The following is a 19,005-nucleotide window of genomic DNA, read 5'->3' as shown; positions in this document are numbered from 1 at the left end:
TCCAGTTGAAGTCTTTATCTGATTATGTTCATTGATACTCCTCTGCTAGTCTCCAAAACTTATCTACTCCTGTACCAGCCAGGCTGGAGAGCTAGAAGGGATGTGACCAGAATGAGGGCCTTTGCAAATTTCCCATCTTTGACAGTGGTGGGAATGTCTGTGATTCCACTAGGAATGCAGTTCGTCTTATTTTTGCTACCATTTAAAGGAAGTACCAGAGACTTCTATATGAGTCTGCGGACCAGGAAGCCAAAGGAAAAGCCTGACAGTTGCTAAGGACATATTTCAGCTATGCATTCAAGAACTGGGTAAGTAAGCATGTGAATTTTTGGATCTTACGGGCTCTGTGATATAGACGAACAATACAGGGCCATTTGTTACTGCCCTTTATAAGCTGTGTCTCTGGATCACAGTGACTTTCTACACATCCAGCCATTAGGAGCTCAGAACCACAGACAGAAAAAAAAAAAAACAATCCACAGTTTTCTGAGTTATTTCCACGTCTTCTTCCTTAAGGAAGGAATATTTACAGAAGTAGTACTAGTTGCAATAACAGTTAAGTCCTCAAAGTTATCAGGCTTCTCTTTTAAGAGTCTGGGAGGCCATGAAATAATTTAAGACTATAAAGCAGGTGAGATGTCACAAGTCCCTACCATGGTTGGTTATAAAAGTCATGTTAGACCTTTCTTTTCCCAATGTGAGTCGTGGAGAGTAGAATCCACAAACACAAACAGACTTGGTTAATGGGTTTATTTTAGTTCGCTGAAAGGCCCCTCTCAGTAGCTGGAAGTCCTCAGAAGATTGCCCCACTGAGCAGGAGCTCAGGGTTTTTAAGGGTTTTGTAGAGGCAAAATAAGTCATCATGTACTTAACCAATTATAATTTACAGCATTTCATTATAGCCAATTACATTGTAATACACAGACGTTAGTTTTGATGGGAACCTATCAATTTAAAGTTCTTAGTAGGGGGTAGGTGACATTAACCTCACCTTGGACTTTGCCCAGGCCAGGTTTTAGTAAAGGGGTGGGGTTGCTTAACAGAATCTTGAAAAACAAGTTAAACTCTAGGTCACAATGTTTGTTATCGAGTTATATTCTTAGGGTCTTCCCAGAGCCCAGCTGCTCAACCTTTAATTATTTACTAGAATGGAAGGGAGCGAGTGGTTGGTATTTTAGGGTCCAGTTTGACCTAAGGCAGAGGGTCTTTACAGTCAGGTGGGATATGCCTAGGATTGATGCCCATCTGTTTTTGCTCTTCAGCCCCTGTGATCAGCTAAACACCTTCAAATACCCTGCAGGTCACACCCTTCAGACTAGGTAAACTGCTGCTTCGCCAGACCCTCACACTTAACAGCCCTCTGATAGTTACACTGCCTGTGTATCTGTGACTCTGCTCTCCTCTTGCTCCCATTCTATCAGGGAGGTCATATCAACTGCCCCTCTCCCACCAGCTACTAAAATAATTTTTTAGGAATGCTTGCACTGCCCTCCCCAATGTGTTTCCAATGGCCTTGGGGTAAGGGTACCTTCTAGGTCCTTGGAGAATCAGAGTTTCCTTGACTGGAGAACTGAATGAGAAATTTTCACTCACTTATTTTAATCTTCATAGTCTTTGGATTCCTTCTTCTGGAATCTACCACAGTTTTTGTCCTGGCAGCGCTGTCATGGGGCATTATGGAAGCCGCACTTTAGCTGCTAATTCAGTACATGGGATCTAGAATTTGGTAAGTGCACCTATTCAGCTAAAGTCAGTTTAATCTAGGGCACCTGGGTGACTCAGATGGGTAAGTGTCCAACTCCTGATTTTGGCTCAGGTCATGATCTCACAGTTTGTGAGTTTGAGCCCCTCATCTGGCTTTATGCTGACAGTGTGTTGCCTGTTTGGGATTCTCTCTCTCTCTCTCTCTCTCTCTCTCTCTCTCTCTCTCTCTCTCTCTCTCTCTCTGCCCCCCCTCATATTCTCTCTCTCCCTCAAAATAAATAAAGCTTAAAAAATAATAAGGTCAGTGTAATCTAAACTATACTGTTTCTTTCCCCTTCATCAAGTACTCCCAAGATCTATTTCAGGTACTCATCAGAACTGTGTAAATTAAATTAACTAACCTTTTGTGATGTAAAGTTTGTTTCCTGGATGAGCTGGGAGCAGATTCTAGTTATAGAAATGGAAACAAAGGGATAAGAAAGGGGAGGAGGACCCAGGGAGAAAATTTGTTTCATGTTGCCAAGCAAGTCCATCAGCTCAGGAACTGGCTTCAGTGTCTTCAAGGAAGACTGAGTTTCTCTGGAGGAAGGAAGTTTAGGAGGGGATCGTGCAGTGCAGTATCGCAAACCCGGTGCATGATGCCTCATGGCTCTGTCTGCTTCAGCATCCTCTTCTTTTCTAATTCATGTATTTACTTTTACAGAAGATATTAGGAGAGACTGAATTCGACTCAGTTTAGAATGCAGCAACACTTTAGACTTGACGTGGCATTTAGATTTTCATTATTTTAGTTATGCAGCTGCTATCATCAATGCATTACTATCATTAATCCTGGAAAATTGCCCAGTCAGTTTTAGTTATTATTCCCTTAGCCAGTATTCAAGGACCAGAGCATGCCTCTGTCTCTCTCTCTCTCTCTCTCTCTCTCTCTCTCTCTCTCTCTCCCTTCTCTCTTTTAGCTAGGCAGTGATACTCCCAGCAGCCAGTCCATATTCAATTCTCAGCATTTCACATCCTCCCTACTTCTCCTATAGCAGTGATCATTTTCCTCCAAGCCAAGCCTCAATGAGCACTTCATTTTAGACTATCACCAGCGAGAACTTAACTTACCCTTCCACTTAATATCCCTGCCCTGATTATTAAATGAATTTTCTCTTAGCCAGATAACCAATACTAGGTGATCTGATTTCCCTGATGATTCTTCCCTGCATCTCATGCTCTGCCAGTTTCTATACCAGTCGAGTTCTGTAGTGATGAAATCAGAAATGAACCCCTGTGATTTTGAACATAAACCCCTGCTAAGTTGAACCCGTTTTTAGAATAGAATGGAGATAGGTCACAGAATTCCTTGAAAAAAAGAAGCTAGACATGTTGGATGTATGGTTACCAACCCATGCTGGCTTGTCCGGAACTCTTCCAGTTTTAGCCCTGGAAGTCCCTTGTCCTGGGGAATCCCCCTGTCCTGGCCAAGCTGGAAAGAGTGGTGACCCTACCTGGTGTGCTCTAGTAACACCTCAAGTCACGTCACAAGAGTAGCCAGGTTAATGTCACACTGTCTCCAACACTGGACTTAGAAACTGTCAGGGTGTCTCAGTCCTTTAAGCATTGGACTCATGGTCATGATCTTGCAGTTTGTGAGTTCCAGCCCTGCACTGGGCTCTGAGCTGAAATTGTAGAGCCTGCTTGGGATTTCTCTCTCCTCTCTCTGCTTCTACTGGGTTTGCTGTCTCTTTTTCAAAAAATAAATAAATCAACATTAAAAAAAAAAAAAGAAACTTTCACTGGTTCTACTGTGACCATTGTGTGAAATTACCCCACTGACAAAATTATAATTAGTCCCACCAAGTATTTCTTTGGCTTTGCTGCAAATTCAATATCCATATCCAGATCATCTGTTTTGGTCTCTTGCCTGACTCTACTAACTACCAAGGATTAGCTTTTGCAGGATTTGTGGCTTCTTTTCTTTGGAGGCCCAGCTCTGGATCCCATTAGGACTTTAATGATGTTAGAAAGAAAGAAAAATGGGGAGACAAATTGCATTAGAACACTGAGTAAACAATAAGATGAGTCAAAGACCAGAAACCAAAAAAAAAAAAAAAAAATGCTGGAGTCACAAAAAACTCATATAAGAAGGTGGTATGTAGAAAAGCATCAGAAATGAGGAAGCTTTAAACATCATTTTGTCACACATGTATAGGAGCTAACAACATACTTACCCTATACATGAGAAATGAGCACAAGGGTGGACCATTTACCATCCAAAGCAAATCCCCCAAAGGATCAGAATATGAGGTGCTCAACCTAGATCATTGACATCTTCAGTCCACTTATTTTGGCAGTATTTGATAATGTTATTTTTCATGAATATTGTTTAAATATTGAAGGGAAAGTAGAATATAAAATTAAAATTAAATTGGAGATAATAACTTTTGCCAATGTAACTTTTTGGAAACATTGAATCTGAATTCTGATTAGAAGGTGTGAGAGAGAAGAAAACAAAATGCCAGTCAGCTTGAAAGTACTCCTTTTTCAGTTCCATGGAGATCTGTCTCTACCATATTGTGTATGTATATTTTCACTTCTCTGACATTCTGTTGTCACATGGTGCTAAAAGACTGGACAGGGAAATTAAAAAAAAAAAAGTAATTGAAAGCCTTTCTGTTCTTTCTGAACTTTCTTTGGAGTTATTTTGCCCCCGGTCAGGTTGAATGAATTGTGGGTGATGAGAAATAACCTCCCTCAACAGCTTAGTTTTGACTTCATAAACTGAAATATGATATGACTGTGACATAAACAGTACCATCAAAAACTCAAAGGAAAATACTTGGGGGTCCATCTTCACATATTACACTTCTAAGACATTTTGTTGTTGACTTCAGGGGGAAATCATGTAAATATAACAACAAAAACGGCATGCAGGTTTGTAATGAAAATAAAATCTGTATCTATACAAGTCGGTTTTAAATTTCAAACCTGGACAATTTTTTAATTGCATTAAGATATAATGTAATTTGTATTCAGTTTAACAAAATAAGCTTCTTCAATCATGAAATCAAAGGGAATATTAATAGAACAAAGATGACCCCATGACTTGAAATCTTAGGCTTTCCTACTCAGTGGATTTCGTAATGAGAGTCTGATAATCTCAGCTCAACATTTCAACCATGGAGTCCAGGTCAGAAAAAGATTGCTCTATAATCTTTTCAAACATTCACATAGGTGTTTATTAGATCTTTTAGTTGTCATGGCCACTGTGTTCTCTGCCGCTGACCTCCAGCTTAGATCTGAGAGATGTAGGTGAAATTTTGTTATAAATTGGCTTCAACCTTTGCCTGGGAGGACCAAAGGTGTTTATAAATAGCTGTTCTATAGTTGCCTCCCACACTGAGCTCCAGAGGGATGAGCATTTATTAGCTGACTCACTATGTGCATTTTTAAATGAAATACTGGAGAGAAGCATAAGACATCAAGTGTATGGTGGGCCCATTAATAGGCCACCGGCATGGGCCACATGTCCTTTTCATCAAATCTGACAGCTTTAGTGTCTACAATACCATGCCCTACTTTGAAAGAGTTGCACCTCTTCAGGCTGGATTAAAGGCTACAAATATCAAAGTGTAACTGATCAACTGGTAAATAACACATCATCAATCAACCAATTAATAATACTTATGTGGACACATCAAGTTTCACTTGTTCCCCCCATTTGAACTGAGGAATCAATATAGTTCCTTGCTGTGCTAAAAATACTAATGAGGAAGGCAATAAATTATATGCTTAATGTTTTTTCTTCATTAATCCTAAGTGCAGTTACTAAATTAATTTTTAAACATTCAGTGTAACAATGGTTTTATGTTTATAAGACAATATGGCAGGTTAGTTTTGTGAACATATTTTGTTTGCTGGGAAAATTCAGATCATTTTACTTTCATGTAAAAATAAATTGTTTTAGAATAATTATGTGGGCAACAATATACAAAAAATAGATGATAGGTAAGAAAAATGATGGCTAGGGCCTATTTTTATTTTAACAGGCTTAGCATAAGAAAAAAATAAAGCACAGAAAAAGTGAAAATTTGCTCAAAGGCAGACTTTAATTATTGAAATCAGAGTAAAATATGTAATTTCCTTGCTGTGAACTTATATTTTGATTCTATCAGTGAAAACTTTCTATTGAGGCATTTTGGAGATACTCTTCTTCAACATTGAGGTTTTTAGGAACATTCTTCTTTTACATTAAAAATCCAATAAGGTATGTGTTTCCTACATCCTAAGGTACCATTTAATCTCTTCTTTTAAAGCATTTGGTTATATTGCCATTCTCCTGATGTATAACTTTGTATAAGTAGACAGTAATGGCAAGAGGACATTAAGAGCTAAGAGTGGCCTCAGGTTAAGACCAGCAAGAAAACAGGAACCTCAGTCCTACAACCCAAGGACGTGAATTCTACCAACAACAGTGAAATTGAAAGGGGGGTATGAGCTTTAAATGAAATCATCATCCTGGCCAACACCCAAATTTCAACATAATTAGACAGAGCAGAGGACCCAGCTAACCGGTGACCAGACTCCTGACTCATAGAGAGTGTGAGATAATACATGTGTGTATGCAGTTGCTTTATGATGCAAAGTTTGTGGTAATGTACTATGCAATATAGAAAGCTAGTACAAAATAAACACTCCTTCATGTCTCATTAATGCATTTTTTAAATGTTTATTTTGAGAGAGGGAGAAAGAGAGTACAAGCAGGGGAGAGGCAGAGAGAGAGGGTGAGAGAGCATCCCAAGTAGGCTCTGCACTGATAGCACCCATGTGGGATTTGATCTCACAAATCATGGCATTGTGACCTGAACTAAAATCAAGAGTCAGACACTTAACCGACTGAGCCACCCAGGTGCCCCTCATGTACACATTTTATTACTCATTAAAACACTGTTGGCCTAGACAAATGTGAGAGTAATTGTGTCAGAAAACTGAGACGAATGCAATAATAATTAATGATTATTATATTTGGCTGATTAGCATACATTATTTGACTGACTGTCATATACATACCCTAGCTGTACACATCGTTGCTCGTATGTCATTATGAATACATGGTAAAATATGTTTTAACAGCCTCTAACTTGGAATAATAACTTTTACATATCTATATATATGGCATAGAGACCTCCATTTGTTTTCCAGCCCTGTATCCTGCCAGTGTTAGTGGTGGGCATGTCAACATCCTGTCCTAATAGCCACACTGTTCTTTACAAGTAGAGTTTGTTTGCAAGTAGAGTTCGCAGCCCTGCCCTCTGTGCTTTCTCACAATGCTGCTTAAACACCCTGCTATCACATGGATCATGTTGAATTATAATTTGTCCATTCCTGGGTCTTTTACCCCAACAAGAGGATGAACTCTTAGAACAGAGACTTTATCTCAGCCTCTCCAATCAATAACACCTAGCACAATGCTTAACACCTGGCAGATGTTTCCATAGATAGGTATTTAAGTAAAAGGGTGGGTGGGAGAGTTGACATAAACCTTTCAGTTCTATCTTGGTTTTCAATCTATCACTCCTTTTCCACTCCCAATTGCTCCTAAACATACATTCAAGATAGGTGTAATTATCTGTCTTATGAAAGGGCTGAGCCTTTATTTGCTTGCCAAACATGCTGAACATTTACATCAAATGGTTCAAACCATATGTTGTCATCCTGGAATTTGGTTGGCTGGGAAATATTTTTTAAAAATCATTGTCTCAAATCCTTGAAAATTAACTTATCCTTAATATTTGGCAAGCTTAATTAGTGTTCCATAAAATCGAGCCTTTGATTATGGTAAGAATGTTTTTTTTTGTCAGAAAGAGCTGTTGGAAGAGGATATTAACCAAGTCATAGAACAACATTATAAAATTGGATTGTGTTGACCAGACTGCTCTTGACCAAGCCACCACTGTTCACATATATATAGCACATATGTGTTCGTGTACTTATAAAATAAAAAATGTCTTGGAAATTTTCTGTGTAAGACCAGCAGTCAATAGTAATCTGCCCTCCCTAAACTGGGATACACTAAACTATCCATCAAGAGTTGAGTACAGTTCCATCATTCTAAATAATCTAGACCCAGAGTCAACCTTTAAAAACCAGAGAGAAATAAATACAACTTGGTGTAGTAATTGAATTGTTTTTTTCCTTTTTTGTCTCACAGAAATTTTGTACATAGCGTCTTCACATAACGAATTTTAAATGAACTTGACAAATGTTTTAAAGTTGCTTAGAGCTCACATAAATGTTTGCAGTAATTGTGTGGGGCTAAAAATTGTTCTTAACTGTTATTAACATGTTATTGTGGTTAATAAAAATAGTCATTTATTACAGTAAAATGCAGGCAATAAAACCAAAGGTATAATGAGAAAAATAAAGATTACTTATGTGACACAAAGCATCATAATGATTAAAACATGGCTATAAGAACTTGTCTGCCTGGGTCCAACACTGTGACTTCAAACAAATGATTTACGTCTCTGTTTCTTCAACATCTAATAAAAATAACTCACACAGTTGTATTATCATAAGGATTTAGAACATGGCCGTACACATAACAATTACTCAGTAACTTATTATTTTTGTTATAATTTTTATTATTGTTTTGGGAATTTAAAGAGAGCTATTTTTCTTGAATTTAAATCAATAAAAGCTATATGCTATTTGCATTATTATTGTCAAAAATCCAACTAAATCTCTCTAGAGCAATTATAGATAATTTTCTATAAAATTATATTCTAAATTGCACAGATTTTACTTTATGATTTTTTGCTTTCATATAAAATGCACATTATCATATAAATAGTAAACATTTTAATTTTTTCTTTCATATCTAATTTAGTCTTTGGATATTTAGTCATTACTATCTTGGCATGAATATCACTGAAAATCCATTTCTACTATCAGAATTCTTAAAGCATCATCAAACAACTATTGATAAGAATTCTATATTGAGACTTCATTATGAATGAAAACTAAACCCAGGAATTGAAATTGGCACACCCCACTTTTTTCAAAGTTTTCACTGAAATACTGAAATGCCTATATAAAAGTAGAGTGATAGCAGAGCTGGAAGCTAAGGAAAGATGACATATCTATTCTTGATGGCCTGAGGAATTTGTAGAAGATAATGTTCAGGAGAAATTTTTGTCAGAAAGCATATGAGCTACAATAAGAAAAGTCTGTTCCAGAGCTTGGAGTGAATGGGTATGGCAGAGACAGAAGGGAAGGGTTTATTCAGCATTGGATGCACTTTATACCACTTGAGGAAGTTTTCAAAAACAATCACATTCTTGGGGTGTCTGGGTGGCTTCATCAGTTGTGTGTGGAACTCTTGATATCAGCTCAGGTCATGATCTCATGGATGTGAGATAAAGAGCCGAGCACAGAGCCTGCTTGGGATTCTCTCCCTCTCTCTTTACTCCTCCTCATCCCCTCAAAATAAGTAAAAACAAAACAAAACAAACAAACAAACAAACAAAAAAACAATCACATGCAGATCTTATTTAAAAGCAATTAAATCCTAATCTTGGTTGCCGGGGAGTTCTATGCATTTTTTTCCCTGTACAAATTTTCCAGATGATTCTATTTCTATGAGAAATAGTTTGGTCTAGGAAACAAACATTAAATATACTTGTGTTTCCTGGGAAGTACAAGGATACCACTACCCAAAATCCAGCTGGCATACTCACGCTCAGCTTATGCTTGATGTTGGAACAGGCTGGATAAACCTGAAGAGTATTGAATAGCAGTCTGCCTGTGAGAGAAGGTAGGGGAAGGTAAGCCAGGGTTGGGCACTGACCCATCAGTGTTTGTTGTAAACTCTGAGGTTTTTATAACGTTGAAGAAAAAAAAATTGAGATGACAAAATATCAAATATATCAGGTAAAATAATAAATATAAATGGGTTAAAAATTCCTGTAATAAATTTTATGCAAGAATGCATAAAAAATAATATCATGCTATTTATAGCAATAAAACAAAATCATGGAAAAATGTTAAAAGTGAAAGAAAAGATATATCAGGCAAATTAAAACAATATCACTAGGAATTACATTTCAATGTCTATGTCAAATAAAATGAAATTCAAAGCAAAAACTACTGAGAAAGACAATGAGTAGTCATCTTATGTTGATAAAACGTGGAACCTACAAAGAATTTTCAAAATACTTTAATGTGCTGAATTATGTTGTCTTAAATATATTGCAGAAAAGTCATAAGAAAAACAAAGAGATCTTTGAATTTGAATGAAATATGAAATAGAGACTTAATACTTCTGTCACTCTTGATATTCTTGATATTCTTGGTATTTATTTTTACTAAAATAAAATAAAAATTGCAGATCTCTGCAATTAATTTTATTATTGTATTCATTAACCTAATACCCAAGTTTCATGGTTGCAAAACAAACAGCATTTATCAGAATAAAAAGAATAAGCCTGATTGTCAAAATAGATGATTCATATATATAATTATATTGAATTATATATTTAAGATATTGGAATTAAGTAAATTTTAAAAATGTTAAAAATATTCTGCTCTCCTAAACTTCTTTTTTTTCTAAACTGTGCCTCATAATTTATATTTTAAATACAAAATAACCCCCAAAATTCAAACCTGCCAAATATTTATCCCAATCAGTTTTCTAACCAGTCTTGTTCAATAAATGTACTAATTCACCATCTACTTATAAAATTATAAAATCCATCCCCGAAAAAACTAGGGACTGTAATGTTAAAATAAATCATTAAAATAAAAAAAGTAATTAACTTAAATTTTCAAAATATTTAAAATGTGGTATTTTAAAGCAAAAAGAAACCCTGTTTATGACCCTTTTAATTATCATCCACGAGAAAGATATTTATAAAATAATTCTTTTATAAAGAACAAATATAAGGAAATAGTTGTCCTCAGACGGGCCTCTAAGAAAGGGCTTTTTATCTTGCCCCTTGAAAGCTAAACTCAGGGGCAGGAGTGTTAATGCTTTGCATCTGTGTTTTTTCAGAAGACTGTGAGCCTTTCAGAAATCTTGATATTTACCAGGGCCACAGAGTAACATGACATCTGAGTGGTAAATTAGCATCCAGATTGTCTAGGTGAATAGTCTCAAAAATCATTCATACCTTAACCTTGTATGAAAAAAGTGTAGTCAAGATGTTTCTGGAAGTGTGGGGTTCTAGGAAGTGCTGAGAAGGAGTTTGGTCCAGAAGAGGATGGACCTAGGGGGACGCAGAAGACATTGATCTCACTTGCTAATGGGAAGGCACAAAACTGATCATGGGTATCTGTAGCTGATGACAGTGCAGGATGCGTGAAGGCTGGACGGGATGCACCCCTCCTCACCTGATGCCAGCACAGGCTGCTTCAGTGGAATGAGGTACAAAGGAGCAGAGACAGGAAAGAACACAGGATGGCATAAAAACCAGTATCAAAAAAACTATGTATTTTCTACTCTTCTTCCTTCTCCCTTCTTAGAATGCCATTCACTAATCTCAGCAAAATTGATCACCCTTAGGAAGCCAAGTAAGGGAAATGGAGAAGAAAGTGTTAAATGTGATTAATATTTCTACAAAAATAACTGTATACTAAACTTAGTATTATTGGATCTCTTAAAAGGGCTTGATACTGAGTTTTCTACCGGTAGGAAAATGGAGAGTTAATTACATTCACTTACTAGAAAATTAGGAAATTCATGTTTCTGAGCATCTGATTTATAAGTCTAAATTTCGAACCTGCCAAACATTTATCCCTGTTAGTTATCTCGCCAGTCATGATTAGTATGTCTCTCACTGTTGGTATCCATGAATGTTGTAAATTTCTGTTAATATGTTACAAATATAGTAAAAATGTGTTAAATATGATGCTGCAAATATTGCAAAATACATAGAATTTTTCATGGAATCAATGTTGGAGAACACATGCGAGAACACACAGAGAAAACATTGAAATATATTTTTTCTCTTACTTTTCCCTTTTTTAAATTGAAGTATAGTTGACACACAATGTTACATTAGTTTTGGGTGTACAACATAGTGATTTGACAAGTCTATACAATACACTATGCTTACCCTAAGTTTAGCTACCATCTGTCACCGCACAATGTTATTACAATACCACCAACTATATTTCCTGTGCTGTACCTTTTATCCTCATGAATTTTCATTCCATTACTGGGACTCTGTATCTCCCATTCCTTTTCATCTACTTTGCTCTTCTCTGCATTCCATTCCCTCTGGTAACTATTAGTTTGTTTTCTGTATTTATGAGTCTGTTTCTGCTTCTTGTTTGTTTATTTACTCATTTGCTTTGTTGTTCAGATTATATATATATATATATATATAATATAAAATATCTGTATTTCTCTGTGTGACTTACTTAACTTAGCATAATATACTCATGGTCCATCCCATGTTGTTGTAAATGCATGATCTCATCCTCTATGTCTAGTAATATTTTAGTATATATTATATACATATATAATTTCATATATGTATATATAAAATAAATACCTCATCTTCTTTATCCATTCATCTATTGATAGTTACTTGGGTTGTTTATATATCTTAGCTATAGTAAATAATGCTGCAATAAACATAGAGTTCATATAGCTTTTTAAATTAATGTTTTCATTTTCACTGGTTGAATACCCAGTAGCAGAATCACTGTATCATAAGGTAAATTTATTTTTAATTTTGGGTGAACTTCCATATTGTTTGCCACAGTAGCTGCATCAATTAACATTATGACCAAGAGTGCATGAGGGTTCCTTTTGCTCCACATCTTTGCCAACACTTTCTATTTCCTATATTTTTTATTCTAGCCATTTTGATAAATATATGTCTCATTGTGATTTTTAGTTGTATTTCCCTGGTAATTAGTGATGTTGAGCATCTTTTCATGTCTTTTAACCATCTGTATGTCTACTTTGTAAAAAATATCTGTTAAGATCAGTTGCCCCTTTTTAAAACTGGGATTGTTTGCTTTCTTGGTGTTGAGTTGTATAGATTCTTTGTATATTTTGTATATTAACTCTTTATCAGATGTATCATTTACAAATATCTTCTTTCATCCTTTAAATAATGGTGTTTATTGTTTTGATGTAGTCCCAATGTTTATTTTTGTTGTTATTTCCTTTGCCTGAGAAAGTAATAACCAATACCCTAGAAACAAAGAGGATTATAAGAGAATACTATGAAAATTATATGCCAACAAATTGGGCATCCTAGAAGAAATAAAAAATTCTTAGAAATTTAAAATCTTCCAAAACTGAACCAGGAAGATATAAAAAATCTGAACAGATCACTTACCAGTAACAAAACTAAAATGGTAATTTAAAATCTCCCAGCAAAGACAAGTCCAGGACCAGATGAATTCTGCCAAAAATTTAAAGAAGAATTAATACCTCTTCTCCTCAGATATTCCAAAAAATAGAAGATGTAGGAAAATTTCCAAATTCATTCTATGAAACCACCATGACATTGATACCTAAACCAGAAGAAAACACTATAAGAGATACAGAGAAAGAGAGACAGTGAGAGACAGAGAGAGAGAAGAAAAAACTACAAGCCAATATCCCTGATGAACATACATGCAAAAAACTCAACAAAATATTAGCAAAGTACAATCAACAATACATTGAAAATGTCATTCACCACTAACTAGTGGATTTACACTGGGGCGAAAGGATAGTTCCATATTTATATATAAATTACCATAATACATCACATCAACCAAAGGAAGAATTAAGAAATATGTGATGCAGATAAAGCATTTGACAAAATTCAACAATCCTTCATGATAAAAGCTCTCAACAGTGTGATTTTTGAGGGAACATATCTCAACATAATAAAGGCCATTTAAAAAAAAATAACCAACAGGTAACATCATACTCAATGCTGAAAAATTAAGGCATATTTATTAAATATGAAATAAAAGGCATCCATATTTGTAAAGAAGAAAACTGCCACTTTTTGCAGATAATATGATACTATTCTTAGAAAACCATAAATACTCTATTAAAAAATAGAGATAATAAATAAATTCAGTAAAGTTGAAAGATATAAAATTAATATACAGTAATTGACTGTGTTTCTATACATTAATAACAAAGTGGTAGAAAGGGAAATTAAGAAATTTACAACCAAAAAGAATAAAATGTTTAGATATAAATTTAACTAAAGGTATGAAAGGTCTATATCCTGAGAACTATAAAACACTGATGAAATAAATTGAAGAGAATACAAACAAATGGAAAGATATTTTATGCTTTTGGACTGAACGGATTAAAATGTCAATACTGCCCAAAGCATTCTATATAATCAATGTAATTACTGTCAAAACACAAAAATACTAAAATTTTCATGGGAACACAAAAGACCCCAAATAGCTTTTTTAAAAAAAGAAGAGCAAAACTAGAGGTGTTGCAATTCCAGACTTTAAGATAAATTACAAAGCTATAGTAATCAAAACGGTTTTGTACAGGCACAAAGATAGGTATACAGATTGATATTACAAATAGAGAGCCCAGAAATAAGCTCATACTTATATGGCCAATTATCTAAGACCAAGGAAACAAGAACATATATTTGAGCACCAACAAATGGTGCTGGGAAAACCGGACAGCTGCATGCAGAAGAGTGAAAATGGACCACTTTAGAGTTACCTGGTGGCTCAGTCTATTAAGTATCTGACTCGATTTTTGCTCAGGTCATGATCCCACAGTCGTGGGATCAAGCCCTGTATCAGGCTCTGAGCTGAGTACGGAGTCTCCTTAAGATTCTGTCTCTCTCCCCGTTCTCTCTCCTGCTTGTGCTCTGTGCTCTCTTTCTCTTTCTAAAATAAAAAGAAAATAAAAGAAATGGATCACTTTCCTACACTATACACAAAAACAAACTCTAAATGAATTAGACCTAATGTGAGACCAGAAACCATAAAACTCCTAGAAAAGACATAGGCAGTAATTTCTTAGACATTAGCCTTGTTATTATTCTATTCTACTCTTTTTTCTTTTTTTCTTTTTTTTAGTTTTTACGGTCAGGCCGACTCAGGCATAACTAAAATACAATTAAATTTTCCTTTTAAGGTGAACAGTTTAATGTATTTTCACAAATATTCAAAACCATGTAATCAGCACCACAATCAAGGTATAGAAGGTTTCCATCCTCAAGAAAGTTCCTTTATGCTTTTCTGTGGTGTCTACAAATAATTTTAAGTAACAGAACTAGAACTAAATCAGTTAAAATTTGAAGAAGAAAAGGAACATACTCAGAGTGATCAAAAAGGTAAACACCAGAAAACAAAATGAACTCTATATTAATTAATCAAGGAAAGGCTGTTGAGAGTGATAATAACTTTATTATTCTTTTTTTTTTTACAAATATGACCATCATTTTTATTGTGGTTGAAAGCTGAACCTGTTGTTTCAATAATTACTTAAAAAATAAAAGTAAAGGGACACCTGAGTGGGTCAGTTGATTAAGTAACTGACGTAGGCTCAGTTTATGATCCTGGAGTTTGTGAGTTTGAGTCCCATGTCGGGCCCTGTGCTGACAGCTCAAAGCCTGGAGCCTGCTTCAGATTTTGTATCTTCCTCTCTTTCTCCCTGTCCCCAGCTCCCACTCTGTCTCTGTCTCTCTCAAAATTAATAAACATTAAAAAATTAAAAATAAATAAAAATAAAAATAAAGAAACTCTGCATTAGGATTGCCTGGCTGGCTCAGTTCTTAAAGTATGCAATTCTTGATCTTGGGTTCATGAGTTCCAACCCCTCATTGGGCATAGAATTTACTTGTGAAAAATAAAAATAAAACAATTATTTATGCTATAAACACTGAAGTAATGTTGTCCTTGATAAGGACCTTGATCCTTATATCCTTGATATGGATATAATAGTTCTTGAATTAGATCCATGCCTTCTCTCTTACTTCACATCTTACTTTAGCACCAGCCTCACTACTGAATCCCAGTATACTCATAGAATGGCACAGTGGAAACTGAGGGTCTGAGGTCAATAATTGCTGGTATATCAGTTCCATCTACAGTGCCCCAGTCTTCATGCTGGACTACTGCCTTTAGCATCCCAAGTGACTTTAAGGAATTGATTTACTTTCCAACGTGCTTGCTTCATTCCTGCCATATAGTATGTTCAAGAATTTAGGTGACTTATTTCATTCAGTGTCAGGATATGCAAAAATCTAAAACTACTTGAAGTTACCAAAAAGTTGTCACTGTAGAACTAAGAATGTTTGACATCTCTGCATCAAACTCTTGATAATTGAAGAGTAGAGAATTGGGCTTCCTATCTCATCCACAAGATTCTACCAATCTCTATCAATGTTTTGTTTTGTTTTGTCTCGATTTTCCACATTTTCCACATTTGTACTAGATTTTCTCCTCTGTTAGTGTTTTTTTAAAATTTTATTTAACTTCACATCTGATAAACTGTAAATTATTTCTGAAGACAAAACCATCTTTTTGGGGTGAGTGGTTGGCTCAGTTGGTTGAGCATCCAACTTCAGTTTAGGTCATGATCTTATGATTCATGGATTCAAGCCCCTCACTGGGGTCTGTATTGACAGCTCAGAGCCTAGCACCTGCTTCAAATTCTGTGACTCCCTCTTTCTCTGCTCCTCTCCAATTTTCACTCTTCTCTCTCTCAAAAATAAATAGTTTATAAAAAATTAAGATCTTTTTTAAGAGTAAATAAAATTTGACTGTGACATCAAGGTCACCCTAGATACAATTGTTTCCACTTAATCTAGAAAGGAATCTTTCATATACCACACTCCATTTTGTTTTATGTAATTATTTATTGTAAATAAAGTTTTCCTAGTTTTTTAAATCTTTATTGAAGTATGATTAGTATACAATATCTTATTATTTTCATGTGTATATTATAGTGATTCGATATTTTTATGCATTATAAAATAATTCCCATAAGTTAATTACCATCTGTTATCATACAAAACTATTACAATATTATTGACTGTATTCCCTATGCTATACATTACCTAGAAACCTCCAAAGGTAACATTGAAAAATAGAATTCGTTGTCATTTTTATGGCATTTTCCATATCAATTGATGTCAAATTGAAGTATAATGAAACTTAGGGAAAAATACCAAACAACTTTTCTTTAGAGAAAATGACTTTTCTTTATAAATATGTTTTCAAAGCATTTTGTATTTATGAAATATTAAATTATACACTAAAATTAAATGTTACATCTTATCAAATTAATACTGGTAATGTACACAGATATTAAAGTGTCTCCTCATAAGAATCTTATGATATAAGAAACAATTTACAAATTTTATTCTCAATGTAAAGGAGTTGTATTTTCATCAATTGATGACATCAGTGTCACCATTCACTTATTCATATATTGAATTCCTACTCTGGGAGAGATAATGTTAGTGTAAAAACAAATATAACACAGCTTTTATTATTTACATAACTATCATGAAGGTGGGGAGACAAAATGAAATTCTATCCAGTTAAATAGCAATGCATTAGGTAATTTTAAATTCAAGAAAACACAAGAATTGGGAGAAGAAAGGTCACAATTATCAATTGAATATATAGTAACCAGTGCTATAAGAGTGGGTTAAGGAGAAATTTATGAGTCTTGGAATAAACTAAAATATTACAGAAGGAGAAATGGTGTGAGCTGAGGCTTGAAGAACTCATCATTTTGGTAAGTGACAGAAATGTATGTTTGAGTTAAATATGATAATTAATGGTTTCTAACAATAATAGAGCATTGACATGTCTTTCCTAAGGTATTATATAACCACTATATGGCAGGCATTATCCTCACTTTTCCAGAGAGGAATTCAGAGCCCATCAAGGTCAATTTCATTGCCCCCGCTGCAACTGCTTGTTTGTGCCAGGACTGGTTCTGAGCTGTGGGTCAAAACCTTTTCCTCTTGTAGGGATGGCTGCCCTGGTATCTTGTGGTAAACTAATGAAGGAAGAGAACAATCCGGATTACAGAATATCACATTTTATTGATCTAAAGGTTTATGCTAATGTTTTGGGATAAGCAAATTGTGAGCCAAGGGGTGCATTTCATAAGACTGGAGTTGAAGTACATTTACTCTCTAGGACACCTTCTGCAATCACAGTTCACTTCCTCTGCTTCCTCTGCCTACCACTTCTTAAAAGTAATGAGCAGTGAAGAAATGAAGAGACCTTTCAGATTTTCAAATCTCTCCTATGAGGGCTCACTCAGAGACCCATGCACTCTTTACCTATGCATCTATAATAGTGGATTTATGGATCATAGCTTAGGTGGTCCTGTGGCTTCTTTTTTTTAAAAAATATTTATTTATTTTTTAAAGTGAAAAAGAGTGCTAGCAGGGGAGGTGCAAATAGAGAGGGAGACACAGAATCCAAACCAGTCTTTAGGCTCTTAGCAAAAACCCACTAACCATGGGATCAAAACCTGAGCTGAAATCCGATGCTTACCCAACTGAACCAATGAGGTGCCCTGGTTCTTTGATACGTTGCAGTGATATATTTTCTCAGGTGTATAGGTGGCGATATCTCCTGTCATCAACAAAAACATGTAATCCCTTATAGCATCAGGAACTGTACGGTCTGGAATAGTTACTTAGGTTTGGATTCTGTCTCCTTTCTTACTTTTTGAGTGAACTTGAGTTAGGTTCTTAACCTCTCTGTTTCAGTTTCTGCATCAGTACCTACCTGAAAGTTTTTGTATTATATAGAGTACATGCTACCAGAAAGCTATGGTATTAATTATATCTCTAACGCATACTTAATGCTCATTATTAGTCATCTTTATTCTTGTTATTAATAAATATATAAAGATTAAAGGGAATGCCAGAGGTCAACAAAAAATGTAAGATGACTGATTTGTTTATCATTAAACAGGGAAATAAATTACCTGAAGAAACATTTGGCTAGATGTATATTAATCTAATGAAAATATCATTAAAATTAATAATAACTGCCTTTTAATTAATGATTATGATATACCAAGCAGGATACTAAGCATTTTATATAGATAACATAAAATAAAAATGGTTATCTTTGTGTAGTGATATTATGAATAAGTTTTCTTGCATCACATTTGTATTTTAGAATGACTATGAATTCCATGGTTAAAAAATTTCTAGGTATTTGATGGTTTTTCGTGCAATCGTAAATGGGATCAGTTTCTTAATTTCTCTTTTGGCTGCTTCATTTTTGGTGTATAGGAATGCAACTGATTTCTGTACATTGATTTTGTACCCTGCGACTTTACTG

The sequence above is a fragment of the Suricata suricatta genome, chromosome 9 (genome assembly GCF_006229205.1).
Source record: "Suricata suricatta isolate VVHF042 chromosome 9, meerkat_22Aug2017_6uvM2_HiC, whole genome shotgun sequence".
Classification (NCBI taxonomy): Eukaryota; Metazoa; Chordata; class Mammalia; order Carnivora; family Herpestidae; genus Suricata; species Suricata suricatta.
The sequence above is the reverse complement of the archived record's forward strand: the minus strand, read 5'-3'. Positions refer to the sequence as shown.